Genomic DNA, 13,348 nt, shown 5'->3' with positions numbered 1-13,348 from the left:
GGTTCAAATCAGTCCATAACCTGATATAGCGGATTATATACCGCTTAAATCTTGACTACTTGACCCAGTAGAGGGCGCAATTTTTACTCGATTTGGCTGAAATTTAGCAAGACGTGTTTTGTTTATATAACTGTGCAAAATATAGTTTAAATCGGTACATAACCGGATACAGCTGCCATATAAACCGATCTGGGATCTTGACTTCTTAAGCCTCTAGATGGCGCAATTATTATCCGAATTGGCTGAAATTTTGTACAACGGCTTCTCTTATGACCCTTAACATGCGTGTCAAATATCTATAGCCTGGTACAGCTCCCCTATAAACCGATTTCCCGCTTTTATTTCTTGAGCCCTAAAAGGGCGCAATTCTTATTAGATTTGGCTTCAATTTTACACAATGACTTACTAAGGTCTCCAACTTTTGTTCAATGTAAATATCGTTCGTACTTGGACCAAGAAAGTGACATGGGCAAACATTGGACAACAAACATTGATTACAACAGATAGACGGACATATAATCAAACAAGTTAAAGCGTGCTAAGTTCGGCCGGGCCGAATCTTATATACCCTCCACCATAGATCGCATTTGTCGAGTTCTTTTCTCGGCATCTCTTCTTAGGCAAAACAGGATATAAGGAAAGATTTGCTCTGCTATTAGAGCGATATCAAGACATGGTCCGGTTTGGACCACAATTAAATTATATGTTTGAGACCTGTGCAAAATGTCAGCCAATTCGAATAAGAATTGCGCCCTTTGGGGGCTTAAGAAGTAAAATAGAGAGATCGATTTATATGGGAGCTGTATCGGGCTATAGACCGATTCAGACCATAATAAACACGTATGTTGATGGTCATGAGAGAATCTGTCGTACAAAATTTCAGACAAATCGGATAAGAATTGCGACCTCTATAGGCTCAAGAAGTCAAGATCCCAGATCGGTTTATATGACAGCTATATCAGGTTATGAACCGATTTGAACCATACTTGGCACAGTTGTTGGATATCATAACAAAACACGTCGTGCCGAAATTCATTCAAATCGGATAAGAATTGCGCACTCTAGAGGCTCTAGAAGTCAAGACCCAAGATCGGTTTATATGTCAGCTATATCAGGTTAAGGACCGATTTGAACCACACTTGGAACAGTTATTGGATATCATAACAAAACACGTCGTGCAAAATTTCATCCCAATCCGATAAGAATTGCGACCTTTACAGGCTCTAGAAGTCAAGATCCCAGATCGGTTTATATGGCAGCTATATCAGGTTAAAGACCGATTTGAACCATACTTGGCACAGTTGTTGGATATCATAACAAAACACGTCGTGCAAAATTCCATTACAATCGGATAAGAATTGCGCACTCTAGAGGCTCAAGAAGTCAAGACCCAAGATCGATTTATATGGCAGCTATATCAGGTTATAAACCGATTTGAACCATACTTGGCACAGTTATTGGATATCATAACAAAACACGTCGTGCAAAATTCCATTACAATCGGATAAGAATTGCGCACTCTAGAGGCGCAAGAAGTCAAGACCCAAGATCGGTTTATATGGCAGCTATATCAAAACATGGACCGATATGGCCCATTTACAATACCAACCGACCTACACTAATAAGAAGTATTTGTGCAAAATTTCAAGCAGCTAGCTTTACTCCTTCGGAAGTTAGCGTGCTTTCGACAGACAGACGGACGGACAGACGGACGGACATGGCTAGATCGACATAAAATGTCACGACGATCAAGAATATATATACTTTATGGGGTCTCAGACGAATATTTCGAGTAGTTACAATCAGAATGACGAAATTAGTATACCCCCCATCCTATGGTGGAGGGTATAAAAATCAAAAAATAATTCTAAGTCAATTGGTGTACTAACTCTTCTCCTACTTAGAGTTGCAAATAAATGCACCACAGTGGTGGTGTAGGGTAAAACAAAGTTAATGAGTCTGACTTCTTATAAAGTGTATTGAAAATTGTCGCCATGAATTCACTTTGCTGGGGACCTCTCTAACTTTGTGGCACATTGATATTCATTGCTATGGGTCTGGCTGACGACTCACAGACACACCCATCAGACAGGGACTCCCTTTAGGAGTGGGACTTCAATTGAAAAATAACGATATCTTTTCAGGCGACCACTGTAATTTGTGACTATGTAAAATTTAATGGTATGAGAAGTTTTCTTATCCCATGCAAGGAGAGAAGAAATGTTGTTTGTTAACTATAGAAACCAGTAAACAACTCGTATGGTGGTATGGGTGTTGTAAAGCATAAATGACTTGAGGCGCAGTGATTGCTTGGTCGGTGTAAGTCTGCGGGTAATGTGTAATAAATGCGATAATAATGCCAAAGAGTGAACGGGCGGAATGGCTGAGTGACGGGCTGGCTGGCTGTTTAAATTGACGCTGGCCGTTTTGTCTGTCTGTTTGTAAATGTAAATTTTTATCTCATTTTGTAAGCCATTAATGTCAGTGTATGTGTCTGCCTTTCTGTGGTCTTTTAGTCAAAATAGTGTTGTTGTTATATGTTCACTTTGCTGATAAGCATTCGCAGTAGACAATGGGCTGACGAACGCGCACGCGTATCTTCCCTCATATGAGCTACTATGTGTATGTATGTATGTATTTGTTTGTAAGGTATTGTATAGAGGGGAGAGTTGGTACGAGCGGCCACAACTGAATCGAGAGAAAAGCGCATAAAATAACGCGATCGCTTTAAGTGCAGAGTCAGTTCTAAGTTATCACAGCTGTAAACAACACATCTACGGAACATGCAATGCCAAGCGAGTGAAATGTTACGAAATATTACGAAATTAAAACGGCAAAGCTGTGTAAAAAATTCTCAGCATATTGTTAAATCTCTAAAAGAACCGACGTGATACGAAGAAACCGAAAAAGACAACACATAAACAACTGAAATTTTTTTTGGAAAATGTGAAATCTTCAAAAAATAAAAACCCAGCTTTAAGTGTTTTTAAAAACCACACTCTAAAATATCTAGAACTTTAAATAACAGCTTTAATGCTTGTTTTAAACAAATTTTAAAAAAAGCTTTAAAGCTCTCAAAGAGCTTGTTTTCCCTTCCCGTTTATAAGCGGGGGGAACAAGTGTTTTTCCAAAAAACTCTAAAAAACCCCACAACATGGTTGAGAAAAAGCTTTAAGGCAAAACGCATTGATTTCTAGAAGAAATCCTCCAAGGAAAAATGCGCGAATGCTACTTTTTAAGTAAAGCTCCTGAAGAATGAGCTTAAAAGCTTTCTGTAATAGAACAGGACCGGGCGTAATTCTTAAAGTGCAATGTAATATCTACACAGAGCAGCGTGCCAAGCAGTGCCAAGGAGACGCAAAAGTTTTTTGGCTGGACTAAGGCTGATGAAAGCTTTTCATTCATGGTTTTCGGCATTGCCAGCGTAGCTCTTCGGTGCAGTGCAATAATGCTATGGCTTTGTAGGAGTATCCAATGCTATATGGGAGAAGTCATAGCTCTAAGTTTCCCGCTGTGAGCTGGACATCAGAAAATGTGCAATATGTTAACAGATGGAATCTGTTGGAAAACAGCAAAACAGGTGATGGTAAAGGAAGAAGCGAGGAGAAGTGGTGTGTTAAACTTTTTTATTGTTATATTTCTACTTTGTTTTTGAGAAAGACAAAAAAAATTTTGTTATTATGGTTATAAAAAAAATTAAAGTTTTCTAATTTTTTTAAGCACTATGTGTCTTATACTACTTTAACATTTTATTTTTATTATTGAAAGCTTTAATGTCTGTTATAATTTTGTTACATTGTTGTTATATATTTTTTTAATTTGAAAAATCGAGGGAAGAAATAGAAATATTAGACAATATGAAAAAAAAGAAAGTTTTCATATGACAACAGATTTTACAAATTTTATGTTGTTACACCAAATCTTTTAAATTTCTTGATAACTTTTTCTAAAATTGTCCTACGTTTTTTATGTTTTTTTTTTACTGGTTTTTCTTTATAATAGAAAATTTTAAAGTAAATTTTCCCTTGTCTAGAATTCTGTTACGTTTTTCCCTATTTGAAATTTTGTTTAAGAACTGTGCAATGTTTTATTTAGGTAAAGCCATGCTATTTTGTATTACTTTGTAAGTTATTTAAAATTTTTTAAGTTTAGAAAACTTTTTTTAAACATTTTCGCAGAATGTGATAGATTTTTATTTCATTTTATTTAGTTTTATTTTATTGCCTTTTATTTACTATAATTTTTGTTTTGAATATTTTTATTTTGTCTTTACATAATTTTTTAAGATTAAATTTTAATATTTTTTTTTTTTAATTAATTTTAACTTTCCTCCAAAAACCTTTTCATTTTTAAGTTTTTTCGCCTGTTAGAGCAAAGATCATAAAATTTCACAATTTTTTCTTTGTTTCTCTTTCGAGACTAGCTCAATGATTGGAGATTTTTTTTTGTTCTTTGCGAATGGAAAATAAATTCCAGAGATAGAAACACACGCCAACCACTATGGGACGCGTTTCGTCTTTGGCTAGAAGACTTTTCAACCATATTAGGTGCGATGGCTTCAAGGGCCGTGCGTTGGTATGTTGTATTTGAATTGTATTAATTGCGAAAATGCCTATATTACACAATTACCACATTAATTACGCTCGACAACTCTGTCTATTAGCTGTACTTTTTCCCAATGCATGTGTTTTTCGTGTAATGACAGACTTTTTTTCTGCAACAATAGCACAACTTCCAATGGTGCTCATGATTCTAAAACCTTAAAAAATCATTTAAATACTTTTATTTTTTTTAATTATTTGTTTTTTAATTCTACGTATTTTTATTCTTTGTATTTTTTTTATTCATATTGGACATTTGTTAAGGTTTTAATTGAGAGAAAAGTTAACTATAAATCCACAATAATAATATAGAAGTAACTTTACTCACACATATTTGATGATTTTTTCTTGTAATAATTTTCAGCAAATTTCTATTTATATTTGTTAGTATTTTTTTTTTCATACATTTAATCGAAATTTTTATATAGTTTTTTTTTTTTTTAATTTCACCATTCCTATACCCTCCACCGTAGGATGGGGTTATACTAATTCCGTTGTAACATCTCAAAATATTCGTCTAAGACTTCCATAAAGTATACATATTGGGTTGCCCAACAAGTAATTGCGGATTTTTTAAAAGAAAGTTAATGCATTTTTAATAAAACTTAGAATGAACTTTAATCAAATATAACTTTTTTACACTTTTTTTTCTAAAGCAAGCTAAAAGTAACAGCTGATAACTGACAGAAGAAAGAATGCAATTACAGAGTCACAAGCTGTGAAAAAATTTGTCAACGCCGACTATATGAAAAATCCGCAATTACTTTTTGGGCAACCCAATATATCATGATCGTCATGATATTTAAAGTCGATTTGGCCATGTCCGTCCGTCTGTCGAAAGCACGATAACTTTCGAAGGAGTACAGCTAGGCGCTGGAAATTCTGCACAAATACTTCATATCAGTGTAGGTTAGTGTAAATGGGCCATATTCGTGCATATTTTGCTATAGCTGCCATATAAACTTATCTTGCAACTTGACTTTTTGAGCCACTAGAGGTCGCAATTCTTATCCGATTTGGCTGAAATTATGCATGAAGTGTTTTGTTATGACTTCCAAAAACTGTGCTAAGTATGGTTTAAATCGGTACATAACCTGATATAGCTTCCATGTAAACCAATTTCGTATTTTGACTTCCTGAGCCGCTAGAGGGCGTAATTAATGTACGATTGATTTGGCTGAAATTTTATAACAACTGCGCCAGGTTTGGTCCGAATCGGTTCACAACCTGATATGACTCCAATATGAACCGATCTCCCGTTTATATTCCTTGAGCCTCTAGAGCGCGCAATTCTTAACCGATTTGGCTGAAGTTTTGCACAACGACTTCTGGTATGACCTTTGAATATGGTCTGAATCTGTTCATAACCTGATGTAGATCCCATATAAACAGATCTCCCAATTTTATTTCTTAAGCTACTATAGGGCGCAATTCTTATCCGAGTTGGCTCTTGTTTTCAACAGTCAAATTAAGTATGGCGCAAATCGGTTCATAACTTGGTATAGCTGAAATAGCTTAGCAATTCTCATCCATTATCCTTTGTTTGTCTACAAAGAGATATCGGCCAAAGAACTTGACAAATGCGATCCATTGTGAAGGGTATATAAGATTCGGCTTGGGCGACCTCGGCACGCTTTCACTTGTCTTATATTCTTCATATATTTTATGGAAAAATTTTTTGTATTCTGAAAAAACTCAATAACATTTTTTCTTTTCTTATTTTTTATTGATTATATAAAAAAAAACTCTCCAACAATTCTTATCTAACAATTATTTTAAAAATGAAAAGAAACGAATAAAAACTTCAACAAAAATCATCAAAAGTCTTCCATTGCTTTAAGTGAAATATTGTAATTTATTTTAAGAAGTTGGTTTATACATATTTTCTTTTACATTTTATATAATGTTATTATTAAAACAATTAACTAAAGGAAATAATTTTGTTGATTTTGTACATTTTTAATACCTAAAAATTTATTTATCTTATAATGTCTTCCTTTTATTTGTAAAATTTTATAATTCATGTTTGTTTTTTTTCTCTTCACTTTTTTGTAATTATATAAATATATACTTTTTTTATTTTTTTTTAATTAAATATATTCTTGTACAATCACCAAATTTTTTTTGAATATTTTTTTGTACAATAACCATATTTTTTTAATTTTTTTATTTTTTATTAATATGTAATTTCTTGAAAATATTTTTAACATTACTAAATATCAACCATTTGGAATAACTACATATCAACTTTAAATCAATATTATTTCTAAGCACAAATTGTAATTTTAATTTTTTTTATATTATATTACCTATACTATTTTCATATTAAAATAAAATAAAAATTGTATGCTTTCTCAGCTCTAAAGTGTTGTGTTTTTATTTTTATTGCTTCTACCATAAACAATTACTAGAGATAGGCGATGGGTCAATACCCAAAAGGTATTTACATGGTAAATTGGGTAAATAACCGGGTATTTACCCATTTATATCCAAAAGCTGGGTATTCTTTTTATACCCTCCACCATAGGATGGGGGTATACTAATTTCGTCATTCTGTTTGTAACTACTCGAAATATTCGTCTGAGACCCCATAAAGTATATATATTCTTGATCGTCGCGAAATTTTATGTCGATCTAGCCATGTCCGTCCGTCTGTTCGCCCGTCCGTCTGTCTGTCGAAAGCACGATAACTTCCGAAGGAGCAGAGCTAGCCGCTTGAAATTTTGCACAAGTACTTCTTATTTCTGTAGGTCAGTTGGTATTGTAAATGGGTCATATCGGTCCATGTTTTGATATAGCTGCCATATAAACCGATCTTGGGTCTTGACTTCTTGAACCTCTTGATCGTCGTGAAATTTTATGTCGATCTAGCCATGTCCGTCCGTCCGTCCGTCCGTCTGTCTATCGAAAACACGCTAACTTCCGAAGGAGTAAAGCTAGCTTCTTGAAATTTTGCACAAATACTTCTTATTAGTGTAGGTCAGTTGGTATTGTAAATGGGCCATATCGGTCCATGTTTTGATATAGCTGCCATATAAACCGATCTTGGGTCTTGACTTCTTGAGCCTCTGGAGGGCGCAATTCTTATCCAATTTGAATGAATTTTGCACGTAGTATTTTGTTATGATATCCAACAACTGTGCCAAATATGGTTCAAATCGGTTCATAACCTGATATAGCTGTCATATAAACAGATCTGGGGACTTGACTTCCTGAGCTTCTAGAGGGCTCAATTTCTATCCGATTTGGCTGAAATTTCGCAAGACGTTTTTTATTGTTACTTTCAGCAACTATGTCAAAAAAAGTACAAGTCGGTTCATAACCTGATATAGCTGCCATATAAACCGATCTGGGATCTTGACTTCTTGAGCCTCTAGAGGTCGCAATTATTATCCGATTTGCCTGAAATTTTGTACGACGGATTCTCTCATGACCATTAACATACGTGTTTATTATGGTCTGAATTGGTCTATAGGCCGATACAGCTCCCATATAAATCGATCTCTCTATTTTACTTCTTGAGCCCACAAAGGGCGCAATTCTTATTCGAATTGGCTGACATTTTACACAGGTCTCCAACATATAATTTAATTGTGGTCCAAACCGGACCATATCTTGATATCGCTCTAATAGCAGAGCAAATCTTTTCTTACATTCTTTGCCTAAGAAGAGATGCCGGGAAAAGAACTCGACAAATGCGATCCATGGTGGAGGGTATATAAGATTCGGCCCGGCCGAACTTAGCACGCTTTTACTTGTTTTTATATACAGCTACTAAAAAGACCAATATTCTGTTATACACAGTTGAACAATGACTTGTACATATTTGTATTTGGTCCAAATCGAAACATATTTCGTTATAACTGCTAGGGGGATATAGGGTTAGCAATTTTCACCGGGTTTTGTTGAAGGGTGATTTAAATATATACCCGAGGTGGTGGGTATTCAAGTTCGGCCCGGCCTAACTTAACGCCTTTTTACTTGTTTTTGGAAAAACTGGGCATGTCGCAATCGCACCACTAGAACAACGCAGAACAGTCATTTCTGAGTGGTATCCAACCATTTGTTTGCCAGTTGTCTTCCAAGAAATCAGGATAACCAACCGCCGAAGATGGATCACTCTACACAACGAGCTCTAACACATCGGGTCAAACAACCGCATTTTTGAGTCATCCGCCGTATAGTCATGACTTAGCACCAGTGGACTTTTTTATTCCCGTACGTAAAAAAATAAAATGAGAGGTCAACGTTTTTCGACACCTGAAGAAGCGGTTGATGCTTTCAGAACGCATGTTTTGGAGATACTTCAATCTGGGTGGCAAAAGTGTTTCGACAATTGGTTCAAACGCATGCAAAATTGTATAGATCTTAATGGGGAATATTTGGAAAAACAATAAAGCAATTTTCGATGATTAGTATTTGTTATTGGACAAAGTAGGCAGTTTAGAAACAAGGTCACCTCTCGACGACGAAAATGACACTATACAAGACACTGATATTACCTGTGATGTTATATGGTTCCGAAGCATGGGTACTTGTGAAAGCAAATGAGGCAGTGCTTGGAGAATTTGAGAAAAAGATTTTTCGTAAAATATATGGACCCCTGTTTGCGTTAATGGAGAATATAGGCGACGTATGAACCACGAGCTGTATGACGACTGTCTTGCTGTCAGCCATATGGAAAGATCAAGTGGTGGGAGACACCTCGAAACTTGGTGTCAGAGATTTTAGAATGGGCGCAGAAGATCGAGGCGCTTGGAACGCTATTCTACGTTCGGCTAGTATGTAAGTATTTGTTTTTGTGTTCTCTAATCCCGAAATATAAAAAGCAACCCTCGTATTAGGTTATGATCCGATTCATACTATATTTGGCACGTGCAAAATTTGAGCTAAATCGAATAAGAATAACGTCCTCTAGAGGCTCAAGAAGTAAAATCGGGAGCTCTGTTTATATGGGAGCTATATCAGGTTTCCTACTGATTCAGACTATATTTGACACATTTGTTACAGGTCGTGGATACAGTGACTGTGCCAAATTTCAGCAAAATCGGATTTACTTCATCTAGAGGTTCTAGAAGTTCAAGAAGTCAAATCGGGAGATGTGTTTATATGGGAGCTATATCAGTTTAAGGACCAATTCATACCATATTTAGCATGTTTATTAGAGATTTTAAATATTGTGATAGTGCTAAATTCCAAAACCGATAAGAATTGCGCCCTCCTGGGGCTTAAGAAGTCAAATCGGGTTTTAAGTCGATTTCAACCATACATGGCACATAAGTTGGGGTTTATTGGAAAAGTTATTTTACAAAAGTTCACTGAAATCGGATAAAAATTACGCCCCCTAGAGAATCAAGAATTACAATCTGGAGACCGGTTTATATGGGATCTATATCTTAATATGGATGATATGGCCCATCTACAAGCACAACCGACCTACACCAATAGGAAGTGTTTGTACAAAATTTCAAGAGTCTAGCGTTACTCCTACGAAAGAAAGCGTTCTTTGCACAGACTGACATTCAGACAGACGGACATGGCTAGATCGACTTAAAATGTCAAGACGATCAAGAATATATATACTTTTGTGGGGTCTAAGATCAATATTTCTAAACGTTAGAAACGAAGTTAGTATGCCCCCCATCTTATGATATAAGGAGGATATTAATGGTGATTTTTTAGCTATTATCTTTTTGGCAACGCTGGTTTAAAAACATTTTCATGTTGTTCTATAATTTAACCATGAAGCATTGCAAGAGCTACCAATTCATGCAGAAAAAGTCATAGTTTGTTGTTGTTTATGGGCTGGTGATATCATTGGACAGTACTTCTTCAAAGATAACGCGAGTCGTAACGTAATGTGAATGACGCTCACCATTCACATTACGTTACGACTTGCGTTATCTTTGAAGTGAGATGACTTCCAATTTTTTTTGCCCAAAATGTAAGAGCTTGACTTGCATGACTTGGGGTTTCAACAAGACAGTGCCACATGCCACACAGTACGGCGAACAATGGACTTATTAAGAGGCGAGTTCGGTGGTCAATTTATTTCACCTTTGGGACCGGTCAATTAAACTTATCTTAAAACTTTCTTATAGCTCTTAAAAATTCACTTTTTAAAAATCTAAAAAATAGAGCTCGGAAATTTTGGATAAAGGTACACCTTGCGTGTATATCGGGCGATTAGAAGATTTTTCTGCAATTCGTGCATTTAGGTAGTAAAACATACGAAATGGTACTTTTTTTTGCCATTTGAGCTAAAGTTCTGAAATTTGATATATAGTTACACCTTGACAGTATACAGCGGGCAACTGGGAGGGTTTTTTTGAAATTCGTATATTTTGGTATTAAAAATTACAAAACAGTTCTCTTTTTAGGAAGTTACACCTTGACTACCCGCTGTAGTCAATCTATAAACTTCTGTAAACTTGTGTTTGAATGGCGAATTTAACATGGGGTTGATCGCTCGCTACCTATTTGCAACAGAACAATACCAGTCATTTGGGTATTTGACCTATTCTGTCACCAATCGAACTATGCTAACCCTAGTTTTAAAGTAAGCAATTCCTGACAGATTGCAGTCAGCGGAGATCATATTGCTGATCACATAAACCCAATGCAAAATACATCGAAAAATTTTCGAAAAATACTTTGAAATTGTTTCATTATCCCAAAAAACAGGTAGACGAAATGTTTCGCAGCAGGTCGATTCAACCCTTATATTATTTGATTTCGAGGCAAACCGGTGTGATTTTGTTTTTATACCCACCACCATTCCGTTTGCAACACATCGAAATATCCATTTCCGACCCTATAAAGTATATATATTTTTGATCAGCGTAAAAATCTAAGACGATCTAGACATCTAGACCGTCCGTCTGTCTGTTGAAATCACGCTACAGTCTTCAAAAACAGAGATATTGAGCTGAAACTTTGCACAGAAATTTTTTTTGTCCATAAGCAGGTTAAGTTCGAAGATGGGCTATATCGGACTATATCTTGATATAGCCCCCATATAGACCGATCCGCCGATTTAGGGTCTTAGGCCAATAAAAGCAACATTTATTATCCGATTTTGCTGAAATTTGGGACAGTGAGTTGCGTTATGCCCTTCGACATCCTCCGTCAATTTGGCCCAGATCGGTCGAGATTTGTATATAGCTGCCAAATAGACCGATCCTCCGATTTAAGGTCTTAGGCCCATAAAAGCCACATTTAATATCCAATTTTGCTGAAATTTGGGGCAGTGAGTTGTCTTAGGTCCTTCGAAATCCTCCGTCAATATGGCTTAGATCGGCTCAGATTTGGATATAGCTGCCATATAGACCGATCCGCTGATATAGGGTCTTAGGCCCATAAAAGCTGCATTTATTATCCGATTTTTCTATAATTTGGGACAATGAGTCGTGTTAAGTCCTTCAACGTCCTTCGTCAATTTGGCTCAGATCGCTCCACATTTGGATATAGCTGTCATATAGACCGATCCTCCGATTTAGGGTCTTAGGCCCATAAAAGCTACATTTATTATCCAATTTTGCTGAAATTTGGGACAGTGAAATGTCTTAGGTCCTTTGACATCCTCCGTCAATATGCCTTAGATCGGTCCAGATGTGGATATAGCTGCCATATAGACCGATCCTCCGATTTGGGGTCTTAGGCCCATAAAAGGCGCATTTATTGTCCGATGTCGCTGAAATTTAGGAGAGTGAGTTAAGTTAAGCCCCTTGACATACTTCTGCATTATCGCACAGATCGGTCCAGATTTGGATATAGCTGCCATATAGACAGATCTCTCGGTTTTAGGTTTAGTGGCCATAAAAAGCGCATTTATTGTCCGATGTTGCCGAAATTTGGGACAAAGAATTAAGTTAAGCCCCTCCACATATTTCTGCTATAGGACATAAGGTATGAGTTTTGCACCGGATTTTGACGAAAGGTGGTTTATATAAAGGGTGATTTTTTTGAGGTTAGGATTTTCATGCATTAGTATTTGACAGATCACGTGGGATTTCAGACATGGTGTCAAAGAGAAAGATGCTCAGTATGCTTTGACATTTCATCATGAATAGACTTACTAACGAGCAACGCTTGCAAATCATTGAATTTTATTACCAAAATCAGCGTTCGGTTCGAAATGTGTTCATTCACCGTAACGTTGCGTCCAACAGCATCTTTGAAAAAATACGGTCCAATGATTCCACCAGCGTACAAACCACACCAAACAGTGCATTTTTCGGGATGCATGGGCAGTTCTTGAACGGCTTCTGGTTGCTCTTCACTCCAAATGCGGCAATTTTGCTTATTTACGTAGCCATTCAACCAAAAATGAGCCTCATCGCTGAACAAAATTTGTCAAAATTTGAACACATTTCGAACCGAACACTGATTTTGGTAATAAAATTCAATGATTTGCAAGCGTTGCTCGTTAGTAAGTCTATTCATGATGAAATGTCAAAGCATACTGAGCATCTTTCTCTTTGACACGATGTCTGAAATCCCACGTGATCTGTCAAATACTAATGCATGAAAATCCTAACCTCAAAAAAATCACCCTTTATATACCCGAGGTGGTGGGTATCCAAAGTTCGGCCCGTCCGAACTTTACGCCTTTTTGCTTGTTCTTGTTATTCTCAATACTTTGTGTATCGAAAAAAAAACAGATTCAATTGTAATTTGTAAAGAACCAATTACATATTGTTATTTGATACTTCCAAAACTAGGAGGGAAGGTATATTAGTCGTCTA

The sequence above is a fragment of the Stomoxys calcitrans genome, chromosome 1 (assembly GCF_963082655.1).
Source record: "Stomoxys calcitrans chromosome 1, idStoCalc2.1, whole genome shotgun sequence".
Taxonomy (NCBI): domain Eukaryota; kingdom Metazoa; phylum Arthropoda; class Insecta; order Diptera; family Muscidae; genus Stomoxys; species Stomoxys calcitrans.
Note: the sequence above shows the minus strand (reverse complement) of the source record.